Source organism: Rousettus aegyptiacus, unplaced genomic scaffold (genome assembly GCF_014176215.1).
Source record: "Rousettus aegyptiacus isolate mRouAeg1 unplaced genomic scaffold, mRouAeg1.p scaffold_m13_p_5, whole genome shotgun sequence".
Lineage (NCBI taxonomy): Eukaryota > Metazoa > Chordata > Mammalia > Chiroptera > Pteropodidae > Rousettus > Rousettus aegyptiacus.
Window position 1 is genome coordinate 61,839,080 of NW_023416308.1, and position 19,248 is coordinate 61,858,327.

Below are 19,248 nucleotides of genomic sequence, written 5' to 3' on the forward strand. Positions count from 1 at the left end.
CTCTTGTGCTTTTTCAGAGACATTTTTTGCATATATTACCAAATATTTATACTTATTCTTTATTCTATTTGTCCACTTTATTTACACAAATAATAGTCTTCTGTACCTGCTGTTTTTCACTTTGTCATTTTCCTTCATAATGTATCTTGGAGATCATTCCATCTCAGATTATAAAGAGATTTCTCTCTTTTATTGCACCATGGGTGCTGCATTGTAGGATTGTGCTGGAGTTTATTTATCCAGCCCCCTGCGACATACACTTAAATGGCTTCCAATCTTTTGCTATTATAAACTGCTGCAATGATCAATCTCGTATATTTTGCACAAGGATAAGTGTATCTCTAAGACAAAAGAGGCATTGCTAGATTGTATGTAGATGCCTTTGTAATCATGAGAGATCTGCTAAATTGTCCCTATAGGGCCCATGCCAATGTGCACTCCAACCAGCAAAACATGAGAGGGCTTCTTTACAATACCGTTGTCCATACAGTATCATATTCATTTTTTTAATCACTGACTATATGAGAGGTGAAAAATAAGACTATGCATTTCAGGCCTCCATGTCTTTGCTTTTGCCTCACACACCTTTCTCCCTCTGACCAGTGACCTTCTATCTACTCCGAGGACTGTCCAAAGGCCATTCTCTCTGTGAGGACATCTACAATTCCCGCAAGCATATGAAATGCTCTCAAAGCTCTTAGTCCTTTCTCTGATATTGTACCTTCCACATTATTGATTTAGGTGTCTATATTCTTGACTATTAATTTCTTCAAGACAGGAATCTTAGCTTATTCACCTCAGTGTCCTCAGCATGCAACATCGGGCCTAGCAAATATATGCTTGTTTAATGAATTTTCAAAATACTGTAGTTGCATTACTTGGTGCCAAAATTAGCCAACTAGATTATTGCAGTTTGAAGTAATTTCTCCTGTTTAACGTACTTGGGTGGTGCCCTGCCACACTGGAACCTCTCTAGGTCAGAACCTTCTCTGGTTTGCCACTGAGAACCAATTCCTTGCAGAGAAAATGAAGATGGTGACCAGGAATGGGTGGCGAAGTTGATCATCAGACCTGATTCCATACTTCCTTGGGATGGTCTGGCTTTGACTTCTAAACACACGTGAGCAGAGATGGAAAAATACTGACTCCTCTCTCCTGTCATGTGTGCCAGGCTTGGAGGGAGCACATCCAAGACTTAACTAGAAAGGTGTTAGAGCTGTAATATTTCGGCCACTAAAAATTTCCCTTGCAAATTTGCATTGCTAAAATAAATGGTTATATTATTGCCAGACAGAACAAACCAAACTCCTTTTAAATGAAGACATGGAGCTAGTTTGCATACTAAATATGAATTTTAGGTTCATGAGAACAACTCCTGACTACTCTGAAAAGGATATAAATGTGAATTTATCATCAACTCTGCTCATTTTTCTTATATGTGAGTACACCTTCCTCCTGCACACCTCTCACCTGGGTTAAATGAAAAGGAATGATGATGTATCACATCTACTTACTTTAATTCTACTGTTTCTCATCATAAGCAATTTATATGAGGACTGACATTAATTAACTCCAGCTTCATTTATCATGTAATTCATCTCTTAATCTACTCTGATGCTTCAAATAAAAATATAATACTATTATAGATTCTGGAGTCCTTACCTTGAGTGAAAATCTAAGATAGCACTTGTGTCTCTTCTTTCTGTCTGCTACTCTATCAAGTACAAGTAGATGCTGGCTTCCAAAAAGTTTGCGGAAAAGAACAATCCAGGTTGATGGATTTTAGATCTTAGTGGGGAGGTGTGTATAGCTATGACCAGACTCTCAATTCTTAATGATCCTTAAAACAAAGAAGTCTATTATAAGAAATATTTATCAGAAATTCTAGAAGCCTTCGCTTTTGAGTCAGGGCTATTTCTAATATTTCTTTAGATTGTGTTGTGGATTCCTATTTTTGATCCACAATCCAGACCAAACACATTCTAACTGTCCAGCTTTGGAGAGCCAACCAGAGGCCAAGGTCTATATCACTTTCCCAGTTACCCTGAATGGCACCAACATCTACCTGTTTTCCCTCCCTCTAGCCTTCTTACCTAGAACATGTGACCTTCAAACGTGGGCTTATCACTGCCCCACACACTGGTCAGTGGTCATGCTATAAATGAATAGATAGATATCTTTCCACTGTTCTAAAACTAGGATCTGCCTTTTCCTTTATGGGTCCATAGCTGTGGCCTTGTCATACTCTCTTGACTCAAGTTTATGTCTCTGCAGAAGGTTCTTCTTTGTTTTTGCCATCTCCTTCTGCTCTATTCTAAGGGCTGAGGCACATCCCCTGCATTTGAAGCTTTTGACAAGGCTTCTGATTCCTGCTGCCAACCGCACTTTAGCCTCCTTCCTAGTCACCCACCCAAGGATAAGAATATCCTGTAAATCTCTGGGATCAGGAATGCTGGCTACGTTTCTCAACCTACTATCTTCCATCATTGTCCCTGAACACCTTATCTAGGTAATGATGTACTTTCCCCCAATCTTTTTAATGCAACAACATCTGCCTCGCTCTGCCCCTTTGTTGGCACTAGGAGACCCAAAAGTTAATCCAGACCCTGATCTTTCTGTCCCATTTGCTGTGGTTAAGCCATCTTTATTCAGTGATATCATAAGAGATGACAAGAGTCTTAGTTATGTAATATATGGATTTTTTTCTTTGTTATTTTCCAAAATAACATGCTCAAACTGAAAAATAAATAAGTAAGTAAGTAAAGTAAAAAATCTGGATCTCTTTCCTCTAACTACAGTTTATCCCTTTCCCCAAAGGTCAAAAAATTGGTAAATATACTCCCCGACATTATATGTGTGTGTGTGTGTGTGTGTGTGATTTTATATGTAAAGTTATATATATAATCTATATATAAAGTTATATATATATATACACATGTAATCTACATATAAAGAGAAAATTATAAGTAAACATACATATATAGAAGATATTTAGGGATGATAACATACTATACATGATCTATACATGATCATTTTTAATCTGTTATTTTACATTTAACCCTATACAATGGACACAATTCCACGTTAGTTTATAAATCTACCTTATACTTTTTAACACCTACATAAGATTGCATAATTTATATGTAGTTTTCTATTTAACCAACATTCTGTTGATGTATACTTAAACTGAATCCAGTTTTTTAACACTACATGTAACAAGGTGATATATATTCTTATACTAAATGGCAAAAATATTTCCACAAGTTGGGGGAGATACAACTTACACAAGTGTTGTAAGAGGACTCTGAACTCACCTCCTCCCATGAGCAAACCGAAATACACATGTATATAGAAAGCAATTACTCCTGTGAGACAACTGGAGGCTGAATGAACAGCTTCTGAACAACAATCAAGAGAAAGAGACCCAACACAGAACACTGGGAAGCTACAGAAACTCTCTGCTGGAGAAGCTGGTGAGTGCCATTGTTTCTGTCCTCCTCCCACTTCCCAGTGAGTTCCCAGCTACATTGTCTGCAGCATTTTACTTCCAAACAAGGGGAACAAGCAGGGACAACAGTGTGTCACCACATGCACCTGGCATCCCTGCTGGGAGCTGCTCAAACCCAGCAAGTCAGTGCCCCACGAATCCTAAGTGCCCATTCAGCTCCAACTGGCTTCTGGGAAGCCACAGGAGCTCTCTGGAGACTGCAGGAATCTCTCCAGGGTGAGAGGTGCCCATAAGCACCATTATTTATTTCCCTTCCATCTCCTTCTATTCAAGCGCTCTGGCAGACCTGCAAGGTTGCTGCAGTGCATTCCCGCACACATCATCTGAGCCCATTTCAGGCCTCAAAAAAGGGAGCGAACAAGATCATCAGGGCATTATTACATGCACCTAGCCTCCCCTTCTGAAGCCACTCCACTTGGTAGGCCAGAGCCAAGAAGCCTCAGGCACCTGCTCAGCTCCTACCAGCCTGCCAAAACTACTTGGCATACACAGCCTACACAGAGGCTGCCTCTACATAAGGCCACTTTTTCAAGACTGAGAGAGAGAAGAGCTATTTTGTTTTATTCATATAAACAAATGTAGAAAGTCAAACAAAATGAAAATACAGAAGAATATCTCTCAAATGAAAGAACAAGAAAAATCCCTAGGGTTGGGGGTGGAGGGGAACTCTAAGGAAATAGAGATAAGTAATTTGCATGATAACAAAAAATGCTCATAGAATGCTTATTGAATTTGAGTAAAATAGAGGAACTTAAGGAGAATTTCAATAGTTAGAATCTATAGTAAAGAATCGAATAGACCTGATGAATACAATAACTGAAATGAAAAATACACTAGAAGGAATCAATAGCAGACTATCTAATACAGAACAGATCAGTGACTTGGAAGACAAACTAGTGGAAATCAACCAATCAGAACAGCAAAAAAAAAAAAAAAAATTTTCAATAAAAATAGTTTAAGGGACATTTAGGATAACATCGAACACTCAAACATTCACATTACAGAGCTCTCAGGAAGAAAAAAGAGGAAAAGGAGTAGAAACTTTAATTAAAGAAATTATGGTTGAAAACTTCACTAATTGAGAAAGGAAATAGACATCTGGGTCCAGGAAGCACATAGAGTTTCAAACAAGATGAACCTAAAGAGACTCACACCAAGACTTATTGTAATTAAAATGGCAAAAGTTAGAGAGATAATCTTAAAGGAAGCAAGAAGAAAACAATGAGCTACAAAGGAAACCCCCATAAGGATATCAGATGATTTCTTTTATCCCTTTAACGATGTCCTGCCACTCTCTTTATAGGCCAAAAGAGAGTGGCAGGACATCGTTAAAGTGAAAAAAGAAAGGAAATTACAACCCAGAATAATTTACCTAGCAGGGTTAGCATTCATCATTGAAGAAGAAATAAAGAGTTTCCTGGACAAGAAAAATTCAAGGAGTTCATCATCATTAAATCAGCTTTACAAGAAATGTTAAGGGGTCTTTTTTTAAGCAGAAGGTCATAACCAGAAATAAGAAAATATAAGGGAAAAAATTTCACAAGTAAAGCCAAATATTTAATAAATACAGCAAATCAGATATTTAAAAAGCTACTAAAAAGGTCAAAAGAAAAGAGTGTTAAACTCAACTTAAACTACAATACCTAGTTAGGAGATACATAGCACAAAAAGATCTAAAATATGACATCGATATCAAAGCATGGCGGAGGGGGAGTGAAAATGTCCTTATGGAATATATTTGAACTTAAATTACTAACAGCTTAAAATAGATTTTTATAGATATAGAATGATATACATAAACCTCATAGCAACCACAAACCAAAAATCTATCAAAGATATATAAAAAACAAGAGAAAGAACACCCCCCCCAACTAAAACAAAAGCAAACCACAAGAGATCAAGGAATAAAACTATAAAAACAACAATAACAACAACAAAAAACACTAAAAAACAAAATGACAATAAGTACATATTTATCAATAATTACTTTAAATGTAAAAGAATTAAATACTCCAATAAATAAGGTGGCTGAATGCATTTAAAAAACATGATCCATCTTTATACTGCTTATAAGAGACTCACTTCAAATAGAAAGACACATACAGACTAAAAGTGAAGGGATGAAAAAAGATATTCTATGCAAATAGAAATAAAAAGAAAGCTGCGGTAGGAATACTCATCTCAGACAAAAATAGATTTCAAAATGTAAAAAAAGACAAAGCAAGTTAAATTGCTAGGTATGTACATATAAAATTTTGATGAGCACTAAAAATATATTTTCCAAATATCTTATGAAAACTTGCATTTCTACAATAGTGAGTGACAATGCTCATGTCCTTGCCAACATTGAGTATTTTAAATCTTTTTCAAGTTTCCCAATCTGGTGTATGAGAAATTATATTAATTAAGTAGCACTGCTTTGGTGTTTAGTAGAGTATCTTTTCGAACATTTGTTAGACATTTCTATTTCTTTCCTTGTGTCTATTTGACCTTATTTTTTATATATTTATAATGTAAGTTTTTAAATAAACCATAATTTAGATATTATTTTAAAAAATATATTGCAAATATTTTCTCCCGGACAATTGTTTTCTTTCTAAACTTTATTCATAATATATCTTGCCAGGTAGTGATTTAAAATTTTTAAGCAGCCAAATCTGTTAGTCATTTTCTTTTAAGTTTCTGGATTTCAAGCCATTCCTAGAAAGCCCTTCCCCACACCAAAATTATAAAAATGTTTTCTCTTATTTCATCTTGTACTCTCATAGTTTCATGTTACATGTTTAGTTCTGTAATTCATATTTGTGTATGAAATAAGTAAAGGGTCATACTTCACTTTCTCTAAAATGAAGAGAGCTATCCAGGTGAGTTTATTGAATACTCTGTTCTTTCCTCATTGAGTTGTAATAACTGTTTTTGTATACTAAATTCCCACTCTTTATGGATCTGTCTTTGGACTCGTTTCTGTTCTACTTATATATTACCGCTATGTGCTTTAAGTGAGGCCAGGATTAAATGGCTCATGCTATGTTAAAAGAGAATAATTGGCCTTAATTTATGTTTGTATCATACCAATGAATACAAGTTTAGTGCTCTGTGAAAATTTTTAAAAGAGGATTTGAAGTGGCTTTCTTTAACACTGGTCCTTTGGGATTTATACTAGGTATAGCAGAGCAGAAGAAAAAGAGATTATGTGAATTTGAAACTTGAGGACAATTTAGAAGATTCATTTTCTAGACTCCATTTCCTATTGTATATCTAAATGTCTTCAAGAGTTGTCTGTTCATTCATTCCGTTGACATGTATTGCACACTTACTATATGCTATTTATACTGTATTAAGCACAGGAAGGACAAAATAATTGACACCAATCTTGCCCCCAAACAATTTATAGCCTCATTAGGGGACACAAAAAGGTAAACAAGTATTAGTTTAAAAAGGTATGCTAAACACAGGTACAAGCTAGAACGGTGACACAAAGCGAGGGTACATGAGCTCAGAGAAGAGGAGCAGATACGCACATAGCTGGGTTCTGAAAGGTGCATATGAGCTCGCAAGGTTGAAGAAGCCACCCTAGATAATCCAACAGAGCCAGCATTGACAGGGACACAGTGCTGGCCACAGTCAGCCTGGAGCACTGAGGTGCTGGTAAGGGCTTCTAAGGGCTGAAGGATAAAGAGCTGGATAGAGCAGCTGTTGAGGAAGTTAGAGAGACAGAAAGAATCGTGAAGGGCTTTTGTGAATGTGAAAAGACACATGAATAATTTTCATAGGAAGATGAGATCAACATTTTTACACTTTGGAAGAATCACTTTGGAGAATGGAAAATAGAGCAAAGGAAAGTGGTATTAGGGCCATGGATACATGTGTGGGGTTATCGTAACATTCAGGCTATTGCGAATATGTCTGCCTCGCATCATCTCTCTATACAGAAAGAGAGATGACGTGGGGGCGGTGATTCGGTTACGAAGTCATATTGTTTTTCTTCAAGCTACATGAATAATGGTTTATTATTTATAAAGAAAAATAATTAATCCACATAGACACTGATAGCTAGCCTATTCAGAGATTTTTCTTACTGGTAATGGGGTAAATCAGGCAACACACAATGTACATAAACAGGAAATCAGGCAATAATATTTGCCTAGAAATGAACTCTTAGAAAGATTTTTCCAAATCGTTAAAATAAGAGAAACTTAATCCTAAACTGCATTTTAAATTGCACCCAATTTAATCTCCCTGATTGAAAATTTAAAACCTCTTTCTGAGATTTAAATAATGATTCTAATTCTAACCAATTGAGAACAATAACTCTGACAACGTACGGTACGGGAATAACTGGTGAGGCAACCCACCCTTTTCAGGTGCTTTTGAAAGAGGCTCCCATGGGATGAAGGAGGACTGTTTCCCACTTGAGCAGCAGAGGTCTGGAAGCCAATATGCTTGGAAAATAGCTCCTCCCTATAGGTACCCCAGGATACAATCAACTGTCTCTCTGCATTTCCTTACACAGGGGTCCCCAATCCCTGGGCAGACCAGTACCAGTCTGTGTCCTTTCAGGAATCGGCCGCACAACATGAGGAGAGCTGCGGGAGAGCCAGCAAAGCTTCATCTGTATTTGCAGTCGCTCCCAGCACTAGCATCGCCACCTCAGCTCCACCACAGATCATCAGGCATTAGATTCTCAGAGGAGAACCCGTCCCTGGTGACAAAAGGTTGGGGACTGCTGTTCTTACAGACTGAAAAAGAACATGTGTGTTTCGCTTGTCTTAGAAATTTTCACCTTTGTCTTTATCCAGAGTTATATTTTATGTTCATTTAATATCAAGTTGATCGGTTAACATTTGAAGAGGGTCAGAAAACCACTCCTAATCTGGTCCTAAAATGTGGAATAAAGTCCAGATCCAGCTGGAAAGTTTCCAGCGATTCACGACAGGTGTTGCCTATCTCAAGATACTGAAAGCTCATGGGAAAAGAACTGGAAAGGAGATTGGAAGTTAAAGAGAATGGGACAGCCATTGGGCAGATTTGCTTCTTCTATCTTTCCTGATAATGGCTCTGCCACTTGTCATAGGATGTGGTTGTTATGGTGACAGTGTAGAGGAAGACAGAGTAGGGAGAGTGGAGAGGGTGAACTGTGACGATACAGTAAAATGTTACTAGATAAAGAGCTTTGGGCACGCTCATTTGGACTTGCTTAACATTGCTCAAGTCTTGAAACACCCATAGCCTGCTGCCATGTTAAGGCCAGGAAGATCTAGGATTGATACTGATCCTCCCTGTCATTGGCATTCGAGCATCCCTGCTCAGTATGTCCCACTGTGCCTGACTCATTTCACTTTACTTTTGATGATTTTTCTCTCAAGATTTCTGTCATCCCTCAATGTTATCTTGCTTCCATCACAACCACTCTGGCAGTGCATCAATCTTTGACTCCTTGTGCCTAAGCTTTGATCAGGAACAGAGTACCCGTGCGAAATAAGGAACATGTCTAGAGACTGGTGGTGTGTGCTGTCTCCAGGTTTTCCTCAGCAGCTCATCCAAGCCTGAGCTCCACTCAGGCAGCTTCCCCACGACATGCATAACGCGAGCACCCATCGCAGTGCCTGGCATATGTTTCTAGGAGGATTTATAATAAGAGAAAGAAGTAGATAAAGATCTCAAAACACCAAACGAAAGGTAAAAAAACAAACAAACAAAAAAACAGAAACAGAAGAGAAAAGATAGCTGTAACAGGAAAGGACAATCCTAGAATATATAAGCTGACATGTTTGATGTGTAAATTTAGTGTGTGTGTAAAGAGTACAAAAGAGACTAAAAAAGAACCATCAAGCACTTTGAAGAGAACTGGGAAAAGCCTGTTTTGTAAAGCCGAAAATGATTCTAAATTATAACAGAGAGATCTTGTTTTTAGAATTTTGCCTTAGGGGAAAAAAACTTTACATTCCTTTGTATTAAATTCTCGTTCTTAAATTCTTTGGGATGCTTTAAAGGCACTTTTAGATTAAGCTTTTTGTGCCCTGTCAGGTGCATGGCCAAGTGTTGCCATCTTCACATGAAATATAGATGGCATTGCAAACAGCAGTAAAAAAAAAAAAAAAAAATACGTGTACAGCTCTAATATGAGGCAAAGGAAAGTTACAGTGCGTATGGGGTTCAGAGAAGGGAGAGGCCTCACAGAGTGAGGGCAACACGGTCTCTGCTCAAGGCAGGGCTTCAGCTTGCAGTGTGGGCAAAATGGGAGGAACTGTCTGTGGTCAGGAACCTCAAGTTGTCAGGTTTGACTTGATACTTGTCAACTCTGCAGAGACTATCAAAAAGCCTGTTGGTCAAACAAAATTAAGCTCGTCGGGCCAAGTGTACACTGGAGAACAGCACACTAATAGTCTTAGTATCTCAGAAGGGGGAGGCTGGGGCCAGGGGCAGGGAGAGGGAGGAAGGGGCAATATTTGTATGGTTGGAGGTGTCTGGATTTAAGTGGCTTAAGGTGATTCACAAAAGGTAACTAGCTGAAATTGAGTGAGTTTTGTGACATAGTAGTTGAGAATTAGCAAGTCTTGAGAATTAAACTGTTGTCTACAAAGAAGCCATTTACCCAGTAAACAAAATCTCATAGCAGAGCTCTTTGTCTAGATGAAAAACCTGCCTGAACCAATAGGTTTGTAAGGATTTCCTGAAACCCACAGTGACGTTAGATATTGGTATAAAACCTTATCTTCCTGGGCAAAAATTTTCGTGGAACAAATAATGAAGTCATGTTGACACAGGTGGACTCAGTTCTCTGTTTCATAGGTAAGGTATGAGGTCGCAGGTAGTTCCACTTCTCAGGTTGGCACTTAGAATGGGTTAAAAGATAGTGGGCTGAGAGGGTGAGTTCTTCTAAGCCACAGTGACTTAACTGCCAGGTAGCAGAATAAATAAATAAGTTGTAATAACTTATTAGAAAACCTAATATTTTATCGCTGTGATATTGCCGGCTATAGTCACCTGCTTTTTATTAACACTGCTTTCGTCCCACCTGAAGTTATTTTGGAATTAGAGTCTTCTAGAAGCTCCTCCACCCTCTAGTGTCTCTTCTTTCCATCCATCCTATCTGCTGTTCCCAGGTTAATCTTGCCAACATATAACCTGGGCCATGTCACCGGCTGATCACACAGCTCTTAAACTTTAATTAGTAAGCCTGCTAGGTCATGACCCTTCCCACCCATTTCCAGCCCCTGCATTATCCTGCTTGTCTGAGAGTACCTGCCTTCAGACTTCACCCTGAGGTCTGTAGAGCTGGGAAGACACTGTGGATGGGTTGGGAGGGGTGGCCTCCAAATGAAGAGGAAGTGTAAGATTTACAAAGGCATACTCTACCAAAAGTCTATGAATAAGATGCAAATGGAAATCAATGTATGATGTTCAAGGTTTAGTGCAGTTTAGATATTTTCTTTAAAAGTGACTAAACTATGTGTTCAAATTTAAAAAACAAACGAAAACCTAGTTTTAAGAAAGAGTGCAATTAATGTTGCAGGAAACGACACCGGAATATTGGTACGCTCGGACAACTTTGTTAGTGGAAGGAGAGTTTATTAGGCCGGCGGAGCGCGCAAAAGTACCAGCTCTTTCTGGTTAGCTTTCTTGCTTCCGCTTGTATACCACGGCAGTGTCCATGCAAGGGGTATGTGATTCCTTTGTCTTGAGGATCTATGTGCACTCAGGATGGGAGGGGGAGTTTCAGGAGGGGGCTGCAAGGGGGAAGGAATTCCCTGACCACCAGTCCTACCTATTTACAGACCGTTATGTATGGCAAGAGTTTCTAGAAGGCCATTTAAAGACACATAGGACGTGGTTGATCCACAACGTGTTAAGGGTGGAAAATTTTCAAGTGAGCCAACTTCTGCTTCTGTAATCTGCTTGCTTGCTTGATGTGGTTTTAGGCTTTATAAACTGCCTCCTCTGGAAGCTCGGGGCTGATTCTCTGACACTGCGTGGTGGAGAGTCAGTCGCCAGGCAGCTAATAAAGGCTCTTAATTCATCTCAATTGGCTCCGTGGGTCTTAGAATTGATCGCGCCATGATGGGCTGAGTGGTCATTTCTGAAAGCCCTTTCCTTTGCATTTTTCGAATGTCTTCTCTCTTCCTAAAGCACATGAGTTTTCTCTCAATCTTGCCTACAGTTTCTCCCTCATTATATATGAAGTTCTAGAGATGGGACAACTACTTTGCTGAACTACTTTGTGCCAGCCCAGTGCCAGACTATAGACTACACACACTCAATTCTCCCCACAAACAGAGGCGGTGGCTCTTCCCCTCGACACTTCACAGATAAGGTGCCTAGGTAGTCAGAGAATTTGCACAAGGAATGTACATTCTCAGTGCTAGTAAGTGATAGGTCAGTATTTAATTCCAGATCATGCTGCCTCTTGCAGACTAAATTTGCAAACCCATATTCCAAAGGGACCCACAGAACTTCCACCTTCATTCCATAGCAGCCCGCCCTGTCCTCACATTCCTACAAGTGACCAGGTTGCTCTTATTGACCAACCACGGCCCCTTCGAGAGGCCTTCCAATCACACACCTCCTGCCGCACAAAACTGCTACTATCAACACTACTTCTGATACTGTTTCTCCCTCTCCTACCACCATCATCACCTTCGCTAATACTGATGAGCAGCACTTCCTCTGGGTAGGCTTGGCTTGTCCAAGCCCTTTACAGAAGTTATCACATTGCCTTGCAGGGCGGTAGTGTGTGTTGAGGCAATTCAGTTTAAACAATTAGTGATTGAATTGTTCCACTTTTCTTGCAAGCATTTGACTTCACGTAGACAGAGATTAAAGTAACTGTGTCTGGTTCTGACAGATCTGTCATTTTAAAGTTTTCTTGAGGCTTTTTCTAGTATCAGTAGATTTCTTCTAAATCAAAGGAGGCCCCAAATCTCACTTTGCTTGGCATGGTCTGATTTACACCTATAGTCTTTACTTAATTATTAACAGTTCTCTCTTTCATCTGCAAAGTATTTAGTCATCCTTCTTAAATCTGCTCTTGCAGCTAAGTAGGAGCAAATGTTTTTGCAAGGCTGTGGGGCTCACTGAAACCTGTAACCAGGCTGCTATTAGGAAGCCTTCCCTGGCTCGCACCTTTGCAGCCATCATGCACTTCTCACGTGGTTTCTTCTCCAAGCCTGGGTGGGGATTTATTCATCTGAGGGATGCTTGGTGTGTATGCGCAGCGGCTGTCTCCACATCTAGTAGGGCCATGCCATTCGGGGTTGGGCTATAACTTCTCTTTGTAGGATGAAGAAGAAATTTATATTGCTGTAGCTGCCACCCCCCGAAAGACACACGGACCACCAGAACTCAGTGAGTTATAGGAAACACACTCTTTATTCAGCCAGCTGGGTCTGCCAGGGATACACAGACCCCAAATTAAGCAGCCCCGAAATGTAGAGCTACAGGGTTTTTAAGCCCAAAATCCCATTCTTCATTCTGTCTAAACACAAAGGTCTATCTTCTATTCATTACCTGTCAACTCACAAGTCAGGTATGAAAGCGGAGGGGGGGGGGGGAGCAGTGTACAGAAGCGGAAAGCTCATTGTTAGAATGTTATGTTCCTATGGGTGACAGCCTATGTTCCCAAGGACATAGCCATGTTCCCATGGTCATAGCCAACCAGTAGTTTTCCTGCAAGTAATAAACTTATAGCAGTCATTTTTCAGCCATCACAATATGATTTATAATCTATACTAAGGAAAACGAATAGTCAAAGAAACACGAGGGTGGAGAATTTTCATGCCCCACGTCAGGATGATTTTCCCTGTTGATGTAAAGCCTTCCTTAGAATACATCCATCATCTATAGCAGTGTGTGGGCTCAGTCTGAGGGGTGATGGCAATGCAGAACCAAGTGCAACTTGGTTAAACATTAAAAAGTTTTTGTTTTTTTTTAAACTTCTACCTGCAATACGAAAAATATTTAGCTACTATGGCCATTGAAAATCAATTACCCCTGATGAGAGCATTCCTGGGAAGGAAGCGCCCCCTGAGAGACAGTCTGATTGGATGACAAGCAAAGTAGAGGATAGTTTGAAGGGGAAAAAAATGCTCGCTTAGGGGCAATCTAAATTGATCCCAGGGTCAGTGTGCCTGTCAAATGAATAGGTACCTTATGAAATATTTACACAACGGGGTTTTCTATGATGCAGCCGTTATTTCAGCAGTCACATACCACCCCATATGGATGCATGTCTAACTCGTCTAGTCTAACACCAACTCCATTGGTGGTGGGCAGACGTGATTCTTTGCTTTACGAACTGGGCTCGTAGAGAGGCCCCGATTCTCTCATGAGAATTTAGTTAGGCAAGTTACTTGAGCTTCTCTTTTATCCTTCATAAAATGCCTGTTAACATCTAACCCATGGAAATAATAAAGGTGATGATGGATAGAAAGCTCTCGTATCCCATTGCACGTGAGACTGGACATCACTTGTAAAATTCTTAATCTTTTAGCAGAAAATGAAATGGGATATCTCTTGCAGAGTTAATCTTTTTAGTAAACCTAGTTAAGTTTTCTTCCCTCTTTTCTTTGGAAAAAAGGTTCCCTCCCTCAAATCCTGATAATCGCCCTGGCAACTCAGATCCTCTGGCTATTGATAAGTGTCATCAGCCTATTGTTAAGCAGAAATAGTGTTAAACCAGGCAGGGCCCTTAGAGTCTGAGGCGGGGAGGGGACTTTAAGCCAAAGGTCTTTCTTTTTATTCTTTAAGAAATATATTAACCAAGCCTGTTTACCTTTACTCACTTAATAGGCAAATCAATAATATAAATTAATAGATGTATGATTTAAATAATGAGTTTGTATTTTCTTTTCCTCGTCTAAGGACTGAGGTGGCACTTCAGCAGGAAACCCAAGACCCCACTCTGACTGAAGAAGGAAGGGAAAGAGTTCCATGAAACCCCTGTAGGCAGGGACTACTGCCAGTCTTAGCAGGAAGCAGATACGGAAGAAGAGACTTCCCGTCTGTCAACATCCATACCAATAATAAGGGGGTTCATGGCTTAGAAAAGAGATAAGCAGGAAAGTTAGTTAGGGGGTTTTGGGTCTGCCTGCAAAGACACTGAGGTCATCCTATCCTAAGAGGGGTCCGCCCTAATGCGTGCACAATTAAGCAAGCCAGAAGGCATTTTTAAATCACACAAAAAAACCTGTAGGCAGAGATTTAGGTACCAGTTTAAACCAGCCACTCACACCTGAGTAATAAAGACCCCAATGACCTTCAACTCACCTGAGTCTCATTATACCATCATTATAATATGATGCATATGCCTGGAAGTTCATTAATATCATTCTAACAGACTGAATTCTGCGAACAAACATGTGCAGAAAGCAAAATGATGAATCACTGAGTCCTGTCAATCTTAGTTGTCAATCAAGGAAGCCCACCCCTCTAAGAAAAGTAACCACCCACAGCAAAAAAGAGATAAAAACCCTGAAGTCTTTGTTACCAGGCCTTTTGAGCCATGCTTCTCTTCCTCAGGCCCACTTCCACACCTGGAAGTATACTTTCCTTTCTAATAAGACCATTCTTTTCTCTGTATTTTGGTGTCTTGCTCAATTCTTTGTTTGAGACATCAAGAACCTGGACAACGTTCCAGGAGAGGACCCCACTCTCCGGTAACACAGGCACTCAGTCAGTGAAGAATAAATGACCTCGTGGCCCTCCTCCACTCCTTCACTACCACTGCCCTCTCTACCACAGATGTGGCGGAAAACCAAAATAGTCAGGCTTCTAGCAGAAAAGCCTAAGAAGGTTTCTTCATGCCTTGGAAGTCCCTTCCATGGGAGTTTGAGCAGCTCAGGGGGCAGGAACCATGTGTGACTCCTGTCCTCATTCCCCTCTCCCCGCCAAACACCACGCACAGTGCTGACACAGGTGAGGCAGGCCGTAAAAGTGTCCGCGTGAGGCAGCTGACTTGGCACGTGGCAAATCGGCGCCGCCGTCCCTCTCTCATACCTGGCCTGTCGTTGGGCTGTGCGCACTGGCCACCTGAAGCAGGTCATTGTCAGACGGCTTCGTTTCACCTGACTCTTTGTTGACTTAACTTCTGGGCGTTGTCAGTCACCGTGCACCTTTTGGCCAGTCCAAGACCAGTGGCTTGTTGATCTCCAAGCTTATGTCTTACTGCTATTAAAAAATTAAAAAACAACAACAAAAACCTGCACCGATGCTCTATGAGTGCCCTTCAGATCTGATTATAATTTGTGAGCTTGAGATTTTTTTAGGGACAAAACAGATAATTCTATTACTAATTATCATCTTTTCCATTGTCCTAATGGAAAATATTTTATTCTCTTGTGATTTTTCTTTGACTCTTGTTATTTTGAAGTATGTATTTAATTTGCAATTAGGGAAAGTCCAGAAAAGCGTTAACATAGCAGGTCTGAGACTGCTATCCTTAGAAAGACCTGCTTGTGAGGTTGGCCTTGGCTGGCATTTGGGAACTTGGATTTCAGGAGGATTCCCACCATTCTGTAACTGGTAAGAGTGCCTCACTGAACCTAAACTATTATACAAATATGAATACCAGCTTTCTTTTAGGAGTCTGGAATTTTGGTACATGATAGGCAGAGGGTGCCTGTGTGACTAATCTCTAGATAAAAATCCTAGACATCTAGACAGGGGCAAGATTCTCTAGTAGACAACACTTCATGCTTGTTCACATTGTATCACAATTTGTTGCTGAGATAATTGTTCCCTATGAGACTCCACTAGGAAAGGACTCTCGGAAGTTGGCACCTGCTTTCCGCCAGATTTTCCCCACGCTCTCTTTCCCTTTGCCGGTTTTGTTTTGTTTTCTTTTCTCTGCTCTATCCAGTTTTCTGTCAAGCTCTTCAAATAAACTTTTCCTATCTGACATTACATTTTTCATTTCAGTATTTTCGTGTTTTTTTTTATTCCCATAGTTTGGATTCCTGTACTAAAATTACCCATCACATGTTGTCTACCTTTTCCACTACATTCTTGAACATATTTTTCACAGTTATTTAAAGTCCTAAGCTTCTAATTCCAATATTTGTGCCATCTCTGGGTCTTCTTCTATTGAGGATTCTTCTACTGCCCATGTGTCGCATTTTCTTTCCTCTTTGTAGGTCTCATAATTTGGTTTTTATAACATGCCAGCCACTTTGTGAAAAGGACAGTCAAAACTGAAGTAGAATACAGTTATCCCCAGGAAAAGGCACACCTGTTCTCCCATCACACGTCTTATGGGGTGGGGATGGGGGTCTGCCTTTATCTAATCTGCAGTCACCTGGGTCTAGCCTTCATTGCAGCTTTAGTTAGAATCTGTTCAACACTACCGTCAAACATTCTGAAGGTAGAAACAGGACTTTCTCTTGATTAAGCCTCCCACTCTGTGGTACCTCTTTATTGCAGCCACGGCAAACGAATATAGATGGAGAGGAAGGTTGCAAAGTGGTACCTTTGACCAAATCGTCCAGAGTCAATGAGGTGGAGGATGAATAGAGTTCCCACACTACTGTAGCAAAACCATCTTTATTTAACATCAGAGGCCAAAGTGTGAGGACTTTCCATGCGAGTATGTACACAGCTGAGGTCCTGGGTTTTCCCAAGCACCCTCATTCTCTCGGCTCCTGGCTCATCGAAAACCTATAGAACCAAAAAAATAAATAAATAAAAAATATTACAGTTAGTGGATTGTCAGTGTTGAGTTCTGGAAAACCGGGAAACCGAAGAGAGCTTTTATTCCTTTAATTCATATGTATTGAGCCACTGAGCTCAAAGCTAGGGATAGAGTGTGCGGAGGGCGTCCTGTTGCTTCCAAATCAGGATTGAAGGGCATTTCACTGGAGTTGGCAGTGAGGACAGAGAGCAAACATATGCCTGACCCAGTCAGCTCAGTCTCTGCCTAGAGCCAGGAAAATCAGCCGCAGATCAGAGAAAAGCCTTAGGTCTCTGTTGTGTCTCTCAGATTCAGGTCCGAACGGGGAGGCCTCTCTGGGCAGGACTCTGCACACCCAGCAGCTGGATCCCAATGTGCCAGCAACCAGGCCTGGAACACCTACATTGCTCAGTTTGGTTGAGAACTTTCAGGGTCAGAATCAGATTCCCAGGCCGCTCCCCAGATTTCCACAAATGAAACCTTGGTGAAGCCCAGAGCATTTGTGGGTTTAACAAGCTCTGAGGTGACAAGGTGACTAAGCACAGCTCTCAGCCTAATCCCTCACATTACAAGGGAAGGGAGAGCATCCAGGATCGTGCTGAAAGGTGGGCATCTGGGCTCTTCATTCCAAAAAGCAGCCCGCTGGCTATGGTAACTTTTCTCTCTCTCTGGAGCCCCGAGGGAACTTATGTGCTTGAGATACTTCCCCCATTCCACTATGTTCTTCCAAACATTCCAAATTGTGTGTATGTGCAGGGGAGCTGGGGGGGGGGGTGGAGGGATTGGCAAAAGGGGGTCCTGCCTTCAGCCGGACTTGGGCTCCTCACCTAGTTTGGAACTTGACAGCTCTGTGAACTTAGGAAATCATTTTACTTTTTTTGAGTTTCAATCTCTTACTGTAAATATTAATATTAATATCTTCTCAAGGAGTTTTGCAAGGATTGAGATAATGTGCTAAGCACTACCACAGTGCCTGATACAACGCAAACATCCAATAAATGTTAGCTGATATCATCTGTTAGCAAACTATGACCTCCCAGAGGGAAGACAACATGCCTTTTGTTTCTCCTGCTAGATCTGGCACTCAATTAATGTTCATGGCATTGAAGAAGGAAGATCAAGCTGTTGGTGCTAAATGAAGACCTGAGATGTCTATACTAGCTATAAGAGAGGAATGAGGGTGGAGCTGCCCTTCACTCACTTCAACACACACCACCCCCTTTCTTTTCCCTTCCCCTCCTGTTTTTTGTGTATGATTCCTTCTTCAAGGTTGCCTTTCATTTTATGAGTTCAGATAATAATAAAAGCTAATGATTACTGAGTGCTAGCCATGTATCAGGCATTGTCCTCACCTCTTCATCTGACTTATCCCAATGAATCCTCACAACATCCCTGAGAGACACCTGCATGATCTCCATTTTAAGGTAAATAACTGAGGAATATAGAGGCTAGGGGACTTCCCCAAGTCACACAACTTGAACTTGGTGGAACCAGGAAAGGAAGCCGGAAAGAGTGTGCTCTAGATGCGTGCGTGCGTGCGTGTGTGTGTGTGTGTGTGTGTGTGTTTGTACAGGGAAGATCAGTGGGGAAAAATATAGGCTGCTTGCCCTCTGCACCCACCACAGCCCCCTGCGGCCCCTGCAGAACTACCTACCTTCCAGCACTGCAGAACTGGCTCTTTCATTCTCGCTAACAGGAAGATATTTCTTCCTACCATCCCTCCAGGGTAAGAGAGAAAGGAGCTTGTCTGGGACCTGGGGAGCCATTTCTTCTGGGTCGATGGTCATAATGAGGTTGATGCAATTCAGTGGGGCAAGGAGGTCACACTGGGAAGGTGAGAGGGCAGCCCATGAGAAGGAAGTGGCCTCTTCTGTCTCAGGCCTTTCCTCATTCCGTCTCTTCTTTGGTCCTCATGTGCTTGAAGCCCCCAGGACACCACTGGGAGAGTGTCTACCAGGTCCATTGCTATGCTACTGGGACACGGCCCCCAGGAGTTGTAGACATCCCCAACTAGCCTGAAACAAGGGTGCTGATGGGCTTCTCATCCACAGGATAAAGTTCCACAAGGCATGTGCTG